Here is a 20,070-nt window from a genome sequence, read left to right on the forward strand (position 1 = left end):
TCCAGTGGCTTTGCGCCTTTTTACAAAAAGTCGCAGTTCATAAAACCCTTTCATATCATGCGTATTGTCAAAATCAGTGGATTACAACTCAAAATCTGCAGAAATGTGTAAACCAAAAGGCGCAAATAAACCCTGCTTGCGCCTTTTTTGCACCTTTTTTTGAGACGCAAAAAAATGTCTAAAGACTATGATAAATGTCAGCCATAGTCTCTAGTGTTATTCAAAGTGCATATATAATTAGGTGTTACTGTTTCACATTTTGTGCAAACTGCGCCTTCATGAACATAAGGTGCATAACTTTGCCTTGATGTCAGGACCCTTCTTGTATAATTGCACAAAGTCATGTCTATTACATCAAGTCCCTATATTAGCACCAGGTAATGTATTCACTGTTCACTTTATTGCAAATGTCCCAACACTGCGCTATTGCACTAGTGCCCATCACTCCATTTCCTAATCCACATATATACACAGCTTCCTTTGTTATGCATTGGCTGCAGCTTGTATAACACTATGTAATTGCACTTAGTTGTTTCCTAGGTAGTGGTAGCTGGTTTCAAGTATTTGGGATCCTACGTGTTTCATCCGCTTCAATTCATCAGGGATCACGTTGACCAGTGACGTGCACTAGTGCAATAGCGCAGTGTTGGGACATTAGCAATAAAGTGAACAATGCATACATTATCTGGTGCTAATATAGGGACCCGATGTAATAGACAGGACTTTGTGCAATTATATATGCACTTTGAATAACACTAGAGACTATATATGGGGGAGATTTATCAAAACCTGTCCAGAGGAAAAGTTGCTGAGTTGTCCATAGCAACCAATCAGATTGCTTCTTTCATTTTGCAGAGGCCTTGTTTAAAAGGAAAGAAGCGATCTGATTGGTTGCTATAGCCAACTCAGCAACTTTTCCTCTGGACAGGTTTTGAGAAATCCCCCCGTATGCATCTATGATTGTATGAAGTGCACTCAATCAGTTGCTCTATTTGTGAACTAAACATACAAAGGACATTAACTCACATATAACTGGACTGCAAAATAAAAAGCAGTAATAAACATTCACAGAAGTAATTGCATATTAGCGTGTCTATGTGAAAATTGTCCAATAGAGGAAGTGTGAAGTAACACTGTGTATTGTGACCAAAAGCCGCATTGCAGGACCAGTAACAAGCGGGTATGAGCGGTAGCTGGTGGCGGCCATCACATTCAGAGTTTTTATAGAATGTTGTGGAGGTGCTATAGTTTTAATAGTTTATAATAAAAGTGAAGTTTTAAGGTCCCAAAGTGTTCTATTTTTGATTATTAAGTACGGGAGACCCATATAAGCAGTGGTGTAGTTGCATCATTTAGAGTTGATACTGGCTACCTACCTAGCTTCCAACTTACCTGGATATATTTAAAACTACCTGGCTACTTACCTAACTGGCTACCTATCTACCTACATGGCTATTTACCTAACTACCTAACTACCTACATGGGTAGCAACCTAGCTACCTACCTTGATACCTACTTAACTGGTTATTTACCTAGCTACCTACCTACTTGGTTATCTATCTAGCTACCTAACTATCTGACTTTGCCTACATACTATCTACCTAGCTACCAACTACCAATCCACCTAGCTACCAACTGACCTAGTTAGCTAAAAACCAACCTACCTATCTTATAGACACTGATTTGAATAGGGACCTTCCATATGATAAAATATACCTTTTATTAAGTTCCAATTAAATATTGACATACACTACAAAATATACAGGCTGCCACCAGTCACCTATGGTTTAGCACGCATTTATTATATTGCACTTGAGTATAAATAGTCTCTCAGGATAAACTCCATATAAAGTGCAAAAACATTGTATAAAAACACACAAGATATATACACAAAGAATTCCAACAGGAGGTATGGTCCCGGTTTATCTTCTTATCTGTTCTCACTCAGTCAAAGCGGAGTTATTTTTGTTACATGACATAAATTCTTTTACGTATCAATATGTTCTCATTTATGCCACTGTTCACATGTAAGTCTGTTTACTCACTGTATCTTATTACATTCATTTTAGGGATAGTAACTAGCATTCACATATAGCAGTTTTTTTTCTCCATGCCACTGTTCACACACATGCACGTTTTTTAGTCCGTGGATATTTTATTGCAAACAAACAAGTACACTCTCCTTAGTCACTGTGGTTGGTCCAATATTCCAGTATTTATATTGTTCTTTTATGGTAACTAACATGGTGACTGCTAACAGATCGGACTAGCCACAGTGACTAAGGAAAGTGTAATTGTTTGTTTGCAATAGAATATCCACAAACTAAAAACCGTACATATGTGTGAACATTAGCATGGGGAATTAACTGCTACACGTGAATGCTAGTTACCATCCCTAGAATAAATGTAGTCAGATACAGTGAATAAACAGAGTTACATGTGAACAGTGACATAAATGAGAACATATTGATACATAAAAGGAATTTATGTCATGTTTCAAACTCAACTTTGTCTGAGAACAGAAGATAAACCTGGACCATACCTCCTGTTGGAATTTTTTGTGTATATATCTTTTTGTTTTTGCATTTTATATGGAGTTTATCCTGAGAGACTACATATACACAAGTGCAATAAGATAAGTGAAAGGTTGAATGACAACCTGGGTTTATGGGAGGGGCCTGGGTGGTATAAATACCAGCACGTGCAGGTTCAGGTGCACGTTGGACGTCACGCTGTAGGGGATCAGCTGACATGCCAGTCAGCTGATGCACAGGAGTCACGGTTTTCAGGGTAATGGTAAGCGGCCGGGGCCGGCCGGCGTGCCGACATCAGCGGCAGCCCACTCTCCGGAGGTAAGCCGGAGCACGGAGGGCGCCCTCAGTCAGCCACGGCCACGGTTTCAGCACCTCCAGTCTTTTTTCCCACTTACGCACCGGGTTCCCGTACTCCGTCCCCGATTCCCCCGTCCCGAACTCTCCTCCGCTCTCTTTGCGGTGGCCCCTGGACCCCCCCCCCCCCCGTTGCCGTCTTAACTCTGCTGGACGGTGCATGGGGAGGGGCCTTGGCGGCTACTGGGTTGCCGGAGTGGCGGAGGAGATTCTGACCTCTACGGGTGGGCCGAATCCCTTGCCTGGGAGTTTTTACCGGGGTTCCCGCCACCCGTGGCCGAGTGGCAAGATCGGTTTACCCCCCCCCCTGCCCACTGCCGTCTCGGTGCCCGGCTGGTCCTTCACCTGGATTTCTGCGCCGGGTCATCTCCTCCTCTTGCTCGGCCTCGTTCGGTCGCCCGGCCGCGTGGTCCGGGGGGGGGGGGGGGGGGGGTGGAGCCCATGACTGTCATGGTACCTGGCATGGTTCTCGCGCCGGGCTCTCCTCCTCCTCACTCCCCGTGGCTCAGGGCGGCGGGATCGGCGTCCTCCCCGTTTGCTGGGGGGGGGCATCGCCGGGCCGCGTGGTATGCAAAGGGGCGGAGCTAAAACTTGCAAGCGGGTCAATACACCGGCTTCCCCATAGACGGGGGACTCATCTAAGGGCCCGGCTCCCCGCGACCACAGGGCCGCGGGTACGCCAAGGGGGAAGTCTCCGGTGCAATTCCCCTCCTCCACTTATCACACCCGAGGTTTCCCTGCCGGGCGCAGGGTCCCCACGGACCACATTTAATGGTGGCTGACGGTTCACGTAGCAGCCATGCCATGCAGCCGCTCACAAAGTTGTGCCATACAGTCACTCATAACAGTTGATAATGCACAGTCGCTCACAGAAATTTATTTCGTACAGTCACTCGGGATTTATACCTGGCAGTCACCTAGCATTTATACCGTCCAGTCACTCATAGCTTTCACTCCGTGCAGTCACTCATAGCATTTACACCGTGCAGTCATTACATGTTACCATACAGTATACACGCATATATTTTCGTTCAGTATACACTTACATTTACTACACGGTATACACACTTGCATTTACCATATAGCATACACACTTGCATTTCCATACAGTATACACGCTGGTATTTTCCGTACAGTATACACGCTTGTATTTTCCATACAGTATACACGCTGGTAGTTTCCATACAGTATACACGCTGGTATTTTCCATACAGTATACACGCTGGTATTTTCTATGCAGTATACACGCGTGTATTTTCCATACAGTATACACGCTGGTATTTTCCATACAGTATACACGCTGGTATTTTCCATGCAGTATACACGTTGTTTTTTTTTTTTTCCGTACAGTATACACACTGGTATTTTCCATTTAGTATACACGTTTGTATTTTCCATACAGTATACACGCTTGTATTTTCCATACAGTATACACGCTTGTATTTTCCATACAGTATACACGCTTGTATTTTCCATACAGTATACACGCTGGTTTTCCATACAGTATACACGTTTGTATTTTCCATACAGTATACACGCTGGTATTTTCCATACAGTATACACGTTTGTATTTTCCATACAGTATACACGCTTGTATTTTCCATACAGTATACACGCTGGTTTTCCATACAGTATACACGCTTGTATTTTCCATACAGTATACACGCTTGTATTTTCCATACAGTACACACTCTGGCATTTTACATACAGTATACACGTTTGTTTTTTTCCATACAACATACACGCTTATATTTCCTTACAGTATACACGCTTATATTTCCATACAGTATACACGCTTGTATTGACCATACAGTATACACGCTTGTATTGTCCTTACAGTACATGCTTGTATTTTCATACAATAGAACACGCTTGTATTGTCATACAATAGAACATGCTTGTATTTTGTTCAATAGAATACGCTTGTATTTTTGTACAATAGAACACGTATATTTTCATACAGTAGGACATGCTTGGGTTTTCATACAAGGACACGCCCGCATTGCCATACAGTATGACACGCTTGTATTTTCAAGAACATGCTTGGATTTTCATACAGGGTACACGCTTGGATTTGCATACAGTGTGTACGCTGTGTGTCCTACAGTGTAAGTGCTTTTATCATCCAGGTAGAATGCACGCTTGTCTTGCATACAGTATAGATGCTTGTATTGGCATACAGTATACACTCTCGTTTTCTCTAGAACATGTGATGGTATTTGCATACAAATATGCGATTGTACATTCACACAGTATACGCGCTTGTAAGGTAGGCACGCTTGCATTTTCCATATAGATTACACGCTTGGGTTTCTTACGATGTACACACTCGTGTTTCTCATGCAATATTTACACTGGTGTTTCATACGGTACACATGACTGTGATTCGTACAGTATGAACGCTTACTCTTTCACACAGTGTACATGCTCGTATTTCCAGTACAGTACACATGCTCGTATTTCCAGTACAGTATACATGCTCGTATTTCCAGTACAGTATACACGCTAGTATTTCCAGTACAGTATTCTCGTATTTCCAGAACAGTATACACGCTCGTATTTCCAGTATAGTATGCATTCTAGTATTTTCAGGTCAGGATACACGTTCGCATTTCCAGTACAGTAGACACGCTCACTTTTCTATATAATATACGTTCGTATTTTCTTTATACAGTATACACGATTGTATTTTTCGATGGTATTGTCTTAACGGTATGCATGATTGCACTTTCCATAAAGTATATGCGATGGTATCTTCGGCACAGCAGGCACGATTGCATTTTCCGTACAGTATACATGATTGCTTTTTTCCGGACAGTATACATGATTGCTTTTTCCGTACAGTATACATGATTGCACTTTCCATACAGTATACGCAATTGTATCTTCTGTACAGCAGGCACGGTTGCATTTTCCGTTCAGTATACATGGTTGCATTTTCAGTACAGTATACACGATGGGTTTTTTCCGTACAGTATACACGATGGCATTTTCCGTACGGTACACACGATGGCATTTCCATTCTGTAGGCACGCTGGTGGTTGCCATGCGGTGTGCATGCCGGTGGTTGTTGTGGGTGCATGCCGGCGGTTGTTGTGGGTGCGCGCACTGGGGTCTACTGTACGGCGGGCATGCCGGTGTTTTCTGTACAGTGTGCCCGCCTGTGATTGGCATACGGGGTGCGCGCGGGTGTTTTACCATTCGGTGTGCGTGCTGGTAATTAGCACACAGTATACATACTTGTATGTTCCATTCAGTTACACGCTCAGTTTCCATTAGGGATAACACGATTATGGTTTAGATGGTGGGACTCTCAGGTTTCCGATGGCTCAAAACGTTGATGTTGCATTACGAGATTTCATTCATATTTCCATATGCCTTGGCACACTATTGTTCACCATAGGGTACAACACGCTCATGTTGCATACGTGGCATACGCATAGGTTTCCACACGTTATCATACGCTTAGGTGTCTATACGGCATAACACGTGGTGTTCCATACGATTAATGCGATCAAATTCCATATAGCTTACACATACCCGTAGGCCTTCCATATGGTATTACACGCTTACCGGGCGATAGTATAACGGGATCATGTTTTCTCACCGTGGTAAGCAAAGGTGTCTATGGTAATTGGGTTAGACATGTCTTACTGAGTGCATTTTCACCATTTTGGGGCATGTCCCGTTTACAGGTTGTGGATATTCTAAACCTGCCTGCCACGTCTGCAGGGGAATACATCATTTGGGCTATTGTTTCAGACACGTTTTCCTGAGCAATAGCAGCAGCACACATAGAGGAGTATATACCTGATATGCCTGACACGTTCTCAGGTGGGATATACTACTTGGTTATTGTTGCTGACACGTTTTCAGAGCAATAACATCACCACACATAGGCAGCTGTATACCTGTTATGCCTGTCACGTCTTCAGGTTGGGATGCACTGTATAGTCGTATGTTCTGACACGTTTCCAGGATACGACTGCCATACCGGTATTGAAGTGATAATTCACGGGTGTACTGAGTCTGGTTGCTATAATATGGGTATGTATACCTTATGTAATTTTGCTTACTATCATAGCATTTACTACGGCACATGCGCCACGTAAGTTCGGGCATTCTACGTATAAGTTACTACTTGCATGACGCGAGGCTTATCTGCCCTTTTGTTTCAGGTACCCAGTAAAGGTCTCCGTACACGTGCGTTATTTTAAGCAGGTTACTTAGTCCTGATTCTACGTTCATGAATAGGTCAGGTCACGTTAACATACCACCGTTATAGGTTCTACGTCAAGCTATCTTACTTGCATACAGTAGTCATACGCTTACGTCATTGTTGCGGGTATGACACTACGTGCTAGGCATAGTGTTTACTTTCATGGTTACCACAGTGCACGGATCTTACACGTGATGGTCATTTGCATCAGGCACATAATCAACCATTTTGAATCGGGTTACGTTTACAGGTTACGGATATTCTCACACTGCCTGCCACGTCTGCAGGGGAATACATCATTTGGGCTATTGTTTTGGGCACGTTTTCCCGAGCAGTAGCAGCAGGACACATAGAGGAGTATATACCTGATATGCCTGACACGTCCTCAGGTGGGATATACTACTTGGTTATTGTTGCTGACACGTTTTCAGAGCAGTAACGGCACTACACATAGGCAGCTGTATACCCGTCATGCCTGTCACGTTCTCAGGTGGGATGCACTGCATAGTCGCATGTTCTGACACGTTTGCAGCATACGACTGTTATACCGGTATTAAGTGGTCATTTACAGGTGACCTGTGCACATATGTTAACATGGTTCAGTTAGTTGTTTTCTCCCATAGTTACGGTCGTTGATTTAGGGAATAGTTCGTGGTATCGGCAGTATATATCTGTAATGTTCTGTGTCTCATGACACTTGGGTTTCTTTTTAGGGCTCCCTACGGTTGTCAGGTTTTGGCCATAATCCTGGAAACTACATACTAGGTTTACGGATAGTGGGTCATGTGGTACAGTAGGATAGGGAGCGGGTTGGTCAGTCCATTTAGCAAGTTCGGGTGGCGAATATGCACATGGTGTCTAGATGGTAGCTAGGGCTTCTGGTGAGGTAGGTGTCATCATAGGGATGTCCGCAGTAATATAGGATATTCGCTGAGGGGGTTGGGAACATGGCCTGAAGGCTGGGTCGGCAGCTCAGGCTCTGGTATCACAAGGGCATATTATACCACTCCCCTAGGCATGCTGTTTTTTGCCCTCTTAAGGTGTACCCCCCGACGGCGGCACGGGCACACCTCTGCCGCAGATTAGATAAGGTAGGTTATGTCCGGTATTCTTGTTACAGGATAGGAAATAGGGTTATAGTTATCATGGTATGTTAGGTTAGGTAGGCGTACGTTCCATACGCACTGTAAGGCCCTGACCATAAATGTGTGCTAATCCATAGGTGACCAGTGGCTGCCTGTATATTTTGTAGTGTAAAACGATATTTTATTGGAATGTAATAAAAGGTATATTTTATCGTATGGAAGGTCCCTATTCAAATCAGTGTCTATATTACTAATGTACTGGGAGACCCACCATTTTAACCTGATAAGTTTTAATACCTACCTACCAAGCTTGCTAACAACCTACCTACATGGTTACCTACTGCCCTGGCTATCTAACTACCTGGCTAACAAAAAAGATAGAGGAGCAGCACAACTGGTCAAAGTCCAAAAGTAAAGGGGTCCACGCTGAAAAAAAGACCTTGGTGAGGTGTCCCACTTGTAGTAAAAAAAATCAGAGTCCAGCAGCACACGAAGTGGTGAAAAAATCAGTGATTGTTTTATTTATAACACCAGAAAAAAGAAGCAACGTTTCCGCGGCCTCACGCCGCCGAGCTTGAGAACGGCGGCGTGAGGCCGCGGAAACGTTGCTTCTTTTTTCTGGTGATGTAAATAAAACAATCACTGATTTTTTCACCACTTCGTGTGCTGCTGGGCTCTGATTTTTTTTGTAGCAAGCTAGCTGCCTGCCTACCTACCTGGCTATCTAGCAACCTGAATACCTACCTAGCTACCTACCTAGCTATCCATCTACCTAGCAACCTAACTACCTGGCTATCTACCTTGCTAGCTAACAACCTACCTAGCTAGTTGCCTACCTGGCTACCTAGCTAGCTGCCCACCTATGTTGCTAACAACCAACCTTGCTACCTAACTAGCAACCTATCTACCTAACTGTATGGCTAACTACTTAGCTATCTAACAATCTACCTAGACACCTAACAAGCTATCCACCTACCTAACAACCATCCTAGCTATGAACATACCTAGTTAACGACGTAGCTAGCAACCTACCCATGTAGCTAGTTACCTACTTTCCTGCCTACCTACCTATGTAGCTAGCTAACAATCTACCTACTTTCTGACATATTTATCTACTGGGGGGGGGTCTATGGGTGGGGATAGGCCTACTTAATGGGGGACCTACTATCCTTATTATGAGAGGGCAGTGCACTGGAAAAATGCAGTTTTTCCTGCAGATGCTAAAGAGATGGTTTTTGGCTGGAAGAAGTTGACATGTCAGTCTGATCTAGATGCAGAAGAAAAGTAAAGAGGACATCGCTGATCAGAAATGATGTTACCTGTGAGTCCCTAGATGTAAATATAATCACCTATATGGTATACAGATCCTGTGTACAGCTGGTATCTACCTTTATATGGTCCTGGATACACTCACTTATATGGTATACAGGTCCTGCAACAAAGTCCAAGACCACAGCACCAATAATTATAAATGGATATGTGCAAAAGAGCTGTAGTTTATTGGTTCCCCAAAAGCTATTTTTGAGGAACCAATAAATGATAGTTCTTTTCCATTTTTAGTGCTGTGGTCTTGGCCTTTCTTGCATGTTTGGTATCCAGATTGGCTATCTGGATGACTATGGGGACAATGGATTTATCTAGTGCTGTCTTCTACTGATTCTGTGTACATCTGATATCTACTTCTTTATAGACACTGTACAGGGAACTACAGGTCTGTATACAGTGGTTTTATTCAGTGTGATGTAAAGTGTGTTCCTGATGAGGCAGTATTATTTGGTCCTGATATTGTTTATATTCTGATATTAGTGGTATTGTTAGTCTGTTTATAGTGGTTTTTACTCAGTATGGCGGTGATATCCAGTCTTTGTGTGTTGGTATAATTTGTTCCATGTATACTGATATTGTTAATATGGGTCTCAGTATTCAGGATTTGGTCAGTAATGGTATGGTGGTAATATGTATGGTGATTTTATTCCTCCTTGTATACTGGTTTTAATGCTTAAAATTGTCCTCTTCTTATAAGACTTTTACTTATGGCACTTAATTTTCACTCCGTGGTCTGTAGTTTTTTTCGGTATCATTTTTGTTTTGTTGGTATTTTTTGATCACTTTTAATAAACTTTTTTTTCTGGTATCTAAAATGACCAGAAATCAGCAATTCTGGAATGAGGTATTTTTTTTAAGTTTACACCATTCACCATGCAGTTTCATTAAAGTAATATTTTAATAGTTCGGACATTTCCACATTCGGCGATACCAAATATGTTTATTTTTGTTTACACTTTTATTAGGGAAAGGACATAATCACTGATGTGCGGCATTAGCAGTAAATGAAGAGCGCTCAGCTGGTAAGCGCACTTCAGACACCCAGACTGCTACCACGGCATACATGTACACAATGTTTCGTCAAGGTGTTAATGATGACTACAGTAACCCCTCGTCCTGACCTCACACACACAGCCTAACTCCCACAGTTCTGACAAATCACTATCTCTTGAATTCACTGCTCCCTGAAGGTACCTGTGATAAAAAGCCTGTATTGTCATGCAAAATTAAGTGGTTCCACCCCTTTTGGTCCCTCCCCTTTGATGGCTCCGCCTTTTGCAAAGCCAGACCCAATTACAATGCTATCCCCCCAGATTTGTGGGGGTTCCATGCCCCTGGTATGATGCAGTGTACGTATTATTGCGTGTGTGTATGCATGATGTGGGTATGTATGATAGATATGTCTAAGCTAGATTTATATATGTATCATGTGTACAAGTATGTATAATTGTGTGTGTATGTATGATGTGTGTGTATGTATGTAATGTATGTATGATAGATGTGTGCATGTATGATAGGCCCCTTTCACACTACCCGTTGGGGCTGCCGGAGAGAATAGCAGGAGGAAATATACATCATTCAACATTTTTTCCTGCCTCTACTTCCGCTGTTGCCCGTTGATGGCTGTCAAACTGAAAAAAAAAAGAGAGTTTGATGGCAGTTCTTGACGGGAAGCAGCAGCAGTGTGCAAGAAGCCATAGATGTGTGTAAGCTAGACAGATGTATGTATGATGCGTGTGTTATGCATTTGTGTATGATGTGAGTATGTATAATGTATGTGTGTATGTATAATGTGTATATGTATTATGTGTCTATGCATGTGTGACGTTTGTTTGTAAATATGAGGTGTGTCTATATGATATATTTGTCTATGTGTGTACCTAAAAGGCGCTGCTGTTACTTCTACTACTACTACCTACCTAAAGTGGACTGCTACTACTACTTCCTAAAGGGGGCTTCTACTACTATTACTACCTAGGGGTGCTGGTGCAACTTTATCCTAAATAGGGTCTGCTACTACCATATATGAGGGCTGCAACTATATACTGGGGATTGCATCTTTATAAAGGGGGCTACTATCTACAATGGGACCTATTTACAGGCAGTAACCCCTACTTATAGGAGGCTGCTACTGCCTACAGAGAGTTGATACCTACAGGTATCTGCACAGGGACCTACCTACAGGTGGCACCTACCTACTTGGGGCATGTGAAGGTATCTACTTAATGGGGGGTTATTATTACTGTATGGAGCGCTGCAGATATTTAAAGAGTGCAGATGTTTAAAGAGTGCAGATGTTAAAATGTTTGCCTGGCAGGTTGTGTGGAGACGAGTTGATGATGGAAGAAATCGTCATGACGGTCCGGTCCGGATGGAGAAGAAAAAGAAAAGTGACCGACTCCGATCAGAGACGTCACCTGATGTAACTGTATGTAATCACTTATATGGTCTGTAGAGCCTGTGTAGAGCCACGTTGACTACTATGACTCTGTCAATAGTGGTTTTATTCAGTATCAGTAAGGTAATATTATCCCATAATTATATGGTGGTAATGGTAGTGGACATGATGTGGCGGTATTTTATGTCCCATGTATAGTGGTTTAATTGGTGATATTGTATATAGTGGTTTTATTTTGTATCAGTATGGCAGCATTATCCCATCACTATATGGTGTGGTGTTATTTGCCCCTTGTATAGTGGTGATAATGTTCCCTGTATTGTGTTTTTTATTTAATATCTGTATGATGGTATTAGTCAATGCAGTAGTACTATGTCATCCTGGTGTGGAGGCATTATTTTATGTGAGAATCCTGTGTGCCCCTGGTGAGCAGCGATGAATATATACTATAAGGGGGGGGGGCACCAAAATGCACCTTCGCTTGTGTAGACAAAAATCCTTTCACCGGCCCGGATTCCCCCTTGTATCTTTTTTTTAGAATGGTTAAAAAATGTGTTTGTTTAATTTTGCAGCTCTGTTTCATTATACTATAGAGGGCTGAGCCCCAATACCAGACACAACACATGTCAGGAAGTGGAGATGTTTCTGGAAAAAAGCTGCCATGTATTCCTAATTCTGTACCACCTTTCAAAGTCAATGTAGACAATAAAGTTGTTCAAAGTTTCCGTAGACATTTATTATGTGCAGCTACTTCAGCTGACTCTGGGATTCCAGTCTTTTAGCATATTGAAGGACATTCTATGTTTTCACCGAGTATTAAGTAAATGGTTGATATATTCCTGAAAACGAAAAGCACAAAAGAGATCATCTTGTACAGAGGTAGAGAGAAAAATGAGAAAGAGATTATGCATATGAGTGTTTCTAAATATCACAAGAATGGAAAGAATAGGTTTCAGGTTTGTGCTCCAAATCTGATGAATACATTAACCAAATGTAACCAAACCACAGGCTCTGGTGTGAACAAGCATAAAGCACTGCAAAGTCAGGCCACCAGTTCCTACTTAATTACATGGGAAATGAAAGTAAATGTAATGACAGGTCTTTTCTACACTGTGGGTGGCTGCAAATGTTTAATGCACTAGTAAAACTTAGATTTCTTTAATAATGAAAAAGACACAAACTGGAGGTACAAGTAACTCAAAGTGCTGTACTGTAAGTTAAGTGACAAATCAGTCATTTGATTTGTTAATGACAGCAAATACATATATTTCATTTAACATCCTCTTTACCATTAATATCTATTTAGAAACCGATAAAAGTAAAATTTTCCAGCATTTTACTACATACCGTATATACTCGAGTATAAGCCGAGTTTTTCAGCACAATTTTTCGTCCTGAAAACACCCCCCTTGGCTTATACTCGAGTGAACTCTCCGCCCTCAGTGGTCTTCAACCTGTGGACCTCCAGATGTTTCAAAACTACAACTCCCAGCATGATGGCTGTCCGGGCAGGCTGGGAGTTGTAGTTTTGAAACATCTGGAGGTCCGCAGGTTGAAGACCACTGTGGCCTTCATCATCATCCAGACCCCCACCCCACCCCCTTTAGTTTTGTACTCACCTCCGCTTGGTGGGAAGGAAGGGTGAGCTGGTCCGGGCCATCTGGGCTGCAGGGACCGCCCGGTGGGGAGGAATAGTCGTTCCGGGCTGTCCATCTTCACCAGGGGGGGGCCTCTTCTCCGCGCTTCGGGCCCGGAATAGTGACGTTGCCTTGACGACGACGCACAGTGACGTTGCGCATGAAAGTCCCTGTGCATCGTCGTCAAGGCAATGTCACTATTTCGGGGCCAGGCCCGAAGCACGGAGAAGGGGCCCCTCCCCGGTGAAAATGGACAGCCCGGAACGACTGTCCCTCCCCACCGGACGATCCCTGCAGCACAGATGGCCCGGACCAGCTCACCCTTCCTTCCCACCAAGCGGAGGTGAGTACAAAACTAAAGGGGGTGGGGGGGGGGGGTCTGGATGATGACGAAGGCCGCAGTGGCCGATGGCTGTCGACGAAGGCCGATGGCTGTGTGGGCATGCTGGGAGTTGTAGTTTTGAAACATCTGGAGGTCCGCAGGTTGAAGACCACTGTTCAGACATTGACAGGCGGTGATGATGAAGGGGGGTGGGTGGGTTGATGACAGGTGGTGATGATGAAGGGGGGTGGGTGGGATGATGACAGGTGGTGATGATGAAGAGGGGGTGTGGGATGATAACAGGGGGATGATGACAGGCGGTGATGATGAAGGGGGGTGGGATGATGACAGGCGGTGATGATGAAGGGGGGGCTGATGAAGGGGGGATGATGACAGGGTAATGATGAAGGGGGGGATGATGACAGGAGGTGATGATGAAGGGGGGATGATGACAGGGTGATGATGAAGGGGGGATGATGACAGGGTGATGATGATGAGGGTGTTAATGACGGGGGTCTGGATGATGACAGGGGGGGGGATGATGTATTTCCCACCCTAGGCTTATAGTCGAGTCAATAACTTTTCCTGGGTTTTTGGGGTGAAATTAGGGGCCTCGGCTTATATTCGGGTCGGCTTATACTCGAGTATATATGGTATACAGTCATGGCCATAAATGTTGGCAACCCTGAAATTTTTCAAGAAAATGAAGTATTTCTTACAGAAAAGGATTGCAGTAACACATGTTTTGCTATACACATGTTTATTCCTCTTGTGTTTATTGGAACTTAACCAAAAAAGGGAGGAAAAAACTAATTGGACATAATGTCACACCAAACTCCAAAAATGGGCTGGACAAAATTATTGGCACCCTTAAGTTAATATTTGGTTGCACACCCTTTGGAAAAAATAACTGAAATTAGTCGCTTCCTAGAACCATCAATAAGCTTCTTACACCTCTCAGCCGGAATGCTGGACCATTCTTCCTTTGCAAACTGCTCTCTCTTATTGGAAGGACGCCTTTTCCCAACAGCAATTTTAAGATCTCTCCACAAGTGTTCAATGCGATTTAGATCTGGACTCATTGCTGGCCACTTCAGAACTCTCCAGTGCTTTGTTGCCATCCATTTCTGGGTGCTTTTTGACGTTTGTTTGGGGTCATTGGGGGAGATTTATCACAACCTGTCACGAGGAAAAATTGTTGAGCTGCCCATAGCAACCCATCAGATTGCTTTTCATTTTTGAAAAGGCCTTTGAAAAATGAAAGAATCTTATTGGTTGCGATCTGATCTGATTGTCCTGGTGGAAGACCCAAGATCTCGGATGCAAACCCAGATTTCTCACACTGGGCTGTACAGTGCGACCCAAAATCCATTGGCACACTTCAGATTTCATGATGTCTTGCACACATTCAAGATGCCCAGTCCCAGAGGACGCAAAACAACCTCAAAACATCATTGAACCTCCAACATATTTCACTATAGGTACTGTATTCTTTTCTTTGTAGGCCTCATTCCATTTTTGGTAAACATTAGAATGATGTGCTTTACCAAAAAGCTCTGCCTTGGTCTCATCTGTCCACAAGACGTTTTCCCAGAAGGATTTTGGCTTACTCAAGTTCATTTTGGCAAAAATGCTATTTATGTCTCTGTGTCAGCAGTGGGGTCCTCTTGGTTCTCCTGCCATAGTGTTTCATTTCATTTTGTAGCGATGCTGGATGTGGATCCACTGACCTGAGTGGCTGATGACACGGGCTGTATAGAGGAGCGGAGTCTAAGGTGCCGCTGGTCTTCACCAGAGCCCGCCGCAAGGCAGGATGGATTTGCTGCGGCAGGCAACACCCAGGTCGCTACCACCAATAGAACTCGACCACACAGGTAACTGGGCGAGGCAAAATACAGTAGGATGAGGCAGAGGCGTAATCGGACTTAGCAGATGGTCAAGGCAGGCGGCAAAGGTGAGAAGTCAAATAATGTAGTGGAAGGGTTAGAAATCACAAGGGGCAGCTAGGGGGAGGGTCATGCTTAACCCCTTAACGACAATGGACGTAAAAGTACGTTATGGTGCCGTGGTACTTAACGCACCATGATGTACATTTACGCGCCGTCATGACCGCGAGCAGCCAGGGACCCGCCGGTAATGGAGGACATCCACGATCGCGCAGATGTCCACCATTAATCCCTCAGATGCCGTGATCAATACAGATCACGGCATCTGCGGCAGTGCGGTACTTTGAATGGATGATCGAATGGCTGCAGCGCTGCTGCGGGGATCCGATCATCCACCATGGCAGCCGGAGGTCCCCTCACCTTGCTCCGGCCGTCTCCCGGGGTCTTCTGCTCTGGTCTGAGATCGAGCAGAAGATCACCGATAACACTGATCAGTGCTATGCTCTATGCATGACACTGAACAGTATTAGCAATCAACTGATTGCTATAAATAGTTCCCTATGGGGACTATTAAAGTGTAAAAAAAAAAAGTAAAAAAAATGCAAACTAAAGAAGTAAAAAAATTTGAAAAATCTCCTCCCCCCAATAAAAAAGTAAAACGTCAGTTTTTCCCATTTTACCCCCAAAAAAGCGTAAAAAAAATAATTTAGTATCGCCGCGTGCGTAAAAGTCTGAACTATTAAACTATATTGTTAATTATCCCGTACGTACAGTGAACGGCATACATTTTTTTTTTTTTTAAAGGCCAAAATTGCTGCTTTATTGTCACATTTTATTAAAAAAATTTTTTATAAAAAGTAAAACCTAAGCAAAAGTGGTACTGATAAAAACTACAAATCATGGCGCAAAAAATTAGCCCTCATACCGCCCCATATACGGAGAAGTGAGAAAGTTATAGGTGGTCAAAATAGGGCAATTTCAAACATACAAATTTTGTTAAAATGGTTTAAGATTTTTTTTAAGTGGTACAATTATAGAAAAGCAAATATCATGGGTATCATTTTAATTGCATTGACCCACAGAATAAAGAAAACATGTCATTTTTACCGGAAAGTGTACAGCGTGAAAACAAAACCTTCCAAAATTTGCTAAATTGCAGTTTTCTTTTCAATTTTCCCACATAAATAACATTTGTTTGGTTGCTCGGTACAGTTTATGGTAAAATAAGTGATGTATTTACAAAGTACAATTGGTGACGCAAAAAACAAGCCCTCATATGGGTCAGTGGATGGAAATATAAAAGAGTTATGATTTTTAGAAGGCGAGGAGGAAAAAACGAAAATGCAAAAATAAAATTGGTCTGGTTCTTAAGGCCAAAATAGGCCTGGTCCTTAAGGGGTTAAGGAAACAATTTAATGGGCATTTATTTTGGTAAGATCAGTTTTGTAGGATTCGAATCAGATTCACTCCAAATTTCAAAACAAAATTCAGATGTACTAGAATCTGAACGTTCTGTGATTCATTTCAGATGATTCCCCCATACAGGAGAATGGACTCCTCTAAAGGCAGGATATCCCTCTGCTCAGTGTTCTTTAAAGAAGCATCTCTACTCCTGTACATACATTGCATGAGCAATCAGAGTACTTCCAAATCTAAAAAAAAAAAAATCGTCCAGATTTGCCAAATCTGCACATAAACAAATCTCGGGAGATCTGCTTACCTCTAGTATGATATTATAGACCCTAGACCCTAAACTGGACGCTAAACACCCTGTATACTGGTATTAGGGTAGATTAACACTTAGTACTTTGGTCAGTATTTGGTCATCATTTCAGATAGTATTTTTATCCATAACCAAGGGCTAGAAGTGACAAAAAGAAAAGCTGTAAAAGAAAGATCTCTAACTACATACTTTATTTTTTTTTTATCAGATATTTTTATTAAGATTTTTAACATTTTTAAAACAAAAACAGTACACCAACAGTAAACCCCCCCTCCTACCCACCCCACCCACCCCACCCACCTTACAAACAAACCATCCGTCTCTCCCCACTGCAGCATCAATAATACATACTAGTAGTGAACTACCGGTTCAAATATACCCATATCCCGATGAAATCACTCCCTCACACCTTGCACACATAACCTCAGCAGGCGGTACCTACAGGCATTCCAACAAAGCCACCAGAGAAGGATAGAGATAGTGAGTGAGAAAGGAGGGATGCCACATACAGAAATCCCCAGAATTCAAGCCAAGCATACCATGGCAAGTACAGCCCAAGGACTCACAGTCATTTACGAGCCAGTCGTCGGGGGGGTCAAAATGGTGTACCCAGGGTCCCCAAACACCATCAAATTTCCTTTCAACATTACGTTTAATATATATCCCTTTCTCCAAGCGCACTATCTGCCGTAATCTTTTAATAAGATCAGCCGCTCCCGGAGGAGACGGTCTGATCCAGAACTGCGCGATCAGTTTCCTGGCTTGATACAGCACACGTAAGATCCCCACTTCTCTCAAGGAGGGTTCCTCATCACAACCAATAAGACCAAGTAAGCACACCTTAGGTTCTCTATGCAGTGTAACCCCATAAACAGCCCTGATAAGATGTAGCACATCAGCCCAATATGTATTTAAGACGGGACACGCCCACACCATGTGAAGCAGGTGAGCCTCCAACTCACCACACCTAGGACAGGCAGAGTCAGACCGCACACCAATACTATGTAAGAACAGTGGGGTCTTATACACCATGTGCAAAAAGAACAGCTGCGACAGTCTATTAGACTCTGACAGGGACAATGACGGGGTAAGTGACAAAGCAGTAGACCATTCCTCGTCACTCAGCCCAACAAGGTCTCTCTCCCACTTTGTTCTGACTGTTAAGGGGAAACGTTCATGGTAAAAACTCAAGAGCTCACCGTACAGCCAAGAAATAACTCCCGCAGATTCCCTCTTTATAACTACAGATTCAAGGACCCTGTTAGTTTGTACCTCCAGCAGCCGCAGCCGATTCAGAGTTTCGTACACATGACGGAGTTGCAGGTATCGATAAAATGATGAACGCGGTAAAGCGAACTCAACCTGCAAGTCCTCAAAAGGTCGGACTACCCCCTGTACAGCCAACTGCCCCACTTCACACAGTCCCTTTCTCTCCCAATAACCAGCATCCACAAAAGAACAGAAAACTGGCAAGCCCGGGTTACGCCACAGCGGTGTACACGACATGGAACTTGTAATACCCAGTAGCTTACGCGTGTGGCCCCAAAGCTTGCAAAGAAGCTGGGCGGTGGGAGAGGAATCCGGAGGTCTGGTCAGGGCTCCAATTTCCAGAATATACAATGGCACCCTCCCTCCATGTTTGGCCATAAACAATCTACCCGTAGGACCCAGGAAAGACGTCTTCGCCCACCCCCTAACCTGATGTAGTTGCGAGGCAAGAAAATACGACCAGGGATTAGGTAGCGCCAGTCCACCCGAAGGTTTTCCCCTTTGTAATGTCTCAAGTTTGATCCGAGCAGTCACACCCCCCCACACCAACTGCCTGAAAAGCAGCTGTATCCTATGAAAATAAAACATTGCTATTCACACAGGTGAGTTCAGCCGCACATACAACAACTGCGGCATTTATTAGATTAGTCCGGCAATTTACACCAGACAGCTACCTTCTGAGAACTCCTGTCCAGTAGGGGTGTCAGATTCCGGGGTATGAAATCATGTACAAGGGGTGTGATGGTAATACCCAAATATTTAAATTCCTTAACCACCTGGATATTAGAGAGGGCTATCTGAGGCATACCAGGCAAAGGATCCAGGTGCATCAGTACTGACTTATCCCAATTAATGAGCAGGCCAGAGTAGGTGCCAAACTAAGTAATAATAGACATAGCAGGGGTCAGGGACCTAGCAGTATCACCCAAAAACAGTAACAGATCATCTGCGTAGAGCGCTACTCTCTCATCCATGGAACCATAACGGAATCCAATTAGATCAGGTGAGGATCGCAGGAGGCAAGCCAGCGGCTCTATAGCTAGTGCAAAGAGTAGAGGCGACGGGGGCACCCCTGCCGCGTACCTCTCCTCAACTCAAATGATGGGGAAAGCTGTCCATTAACCCGAAGACGGGCAGTTGGGCACTGATAAAGGAGTTTAACATAGGAAAGAAACCTGGGCCCGAACCCCATAGCCCCCAGCACCTTCCATAGATAAGTCCATTTGACACTATCAAATGCCTTGGCAGCGTCCAATGAAAAAATCGATCTAGCCCCTGCACCCTCCTAAGTCATCTGCAAGTTAAGTCTTAGTAGAG

At 43.5% G+C, this 20,070-nt stretch overlaps 1 protein-coding gene across 6 annotated transcripts in view; it reads right to left on the reverse strand.

The window, feature by feature from the left end:
• The window catches only part of SNX29 (sorting nexin 29), an 819,108-nt gene that overhangs the window by 164,986 nt on the left and 634,052 nt on the right, over nucleotides 1–20,070 (reverse strand). The window lies entirely within an intron of this gene.

The sequence above is a fragment of the Hyla sarda genome, chromosome 8 (genome assembly GCF_029499605.1).
Source record: "Hyla sarda isolate aHylSar1 chromosome 8, aHylSar1.hap1, whole genome shotgun sequence".
Lineage (NCBI taxonomy): Eukaryota > Metazoa > Chordata > Amphibia > Anura > Hylidae > Hyla > Hyla sarda.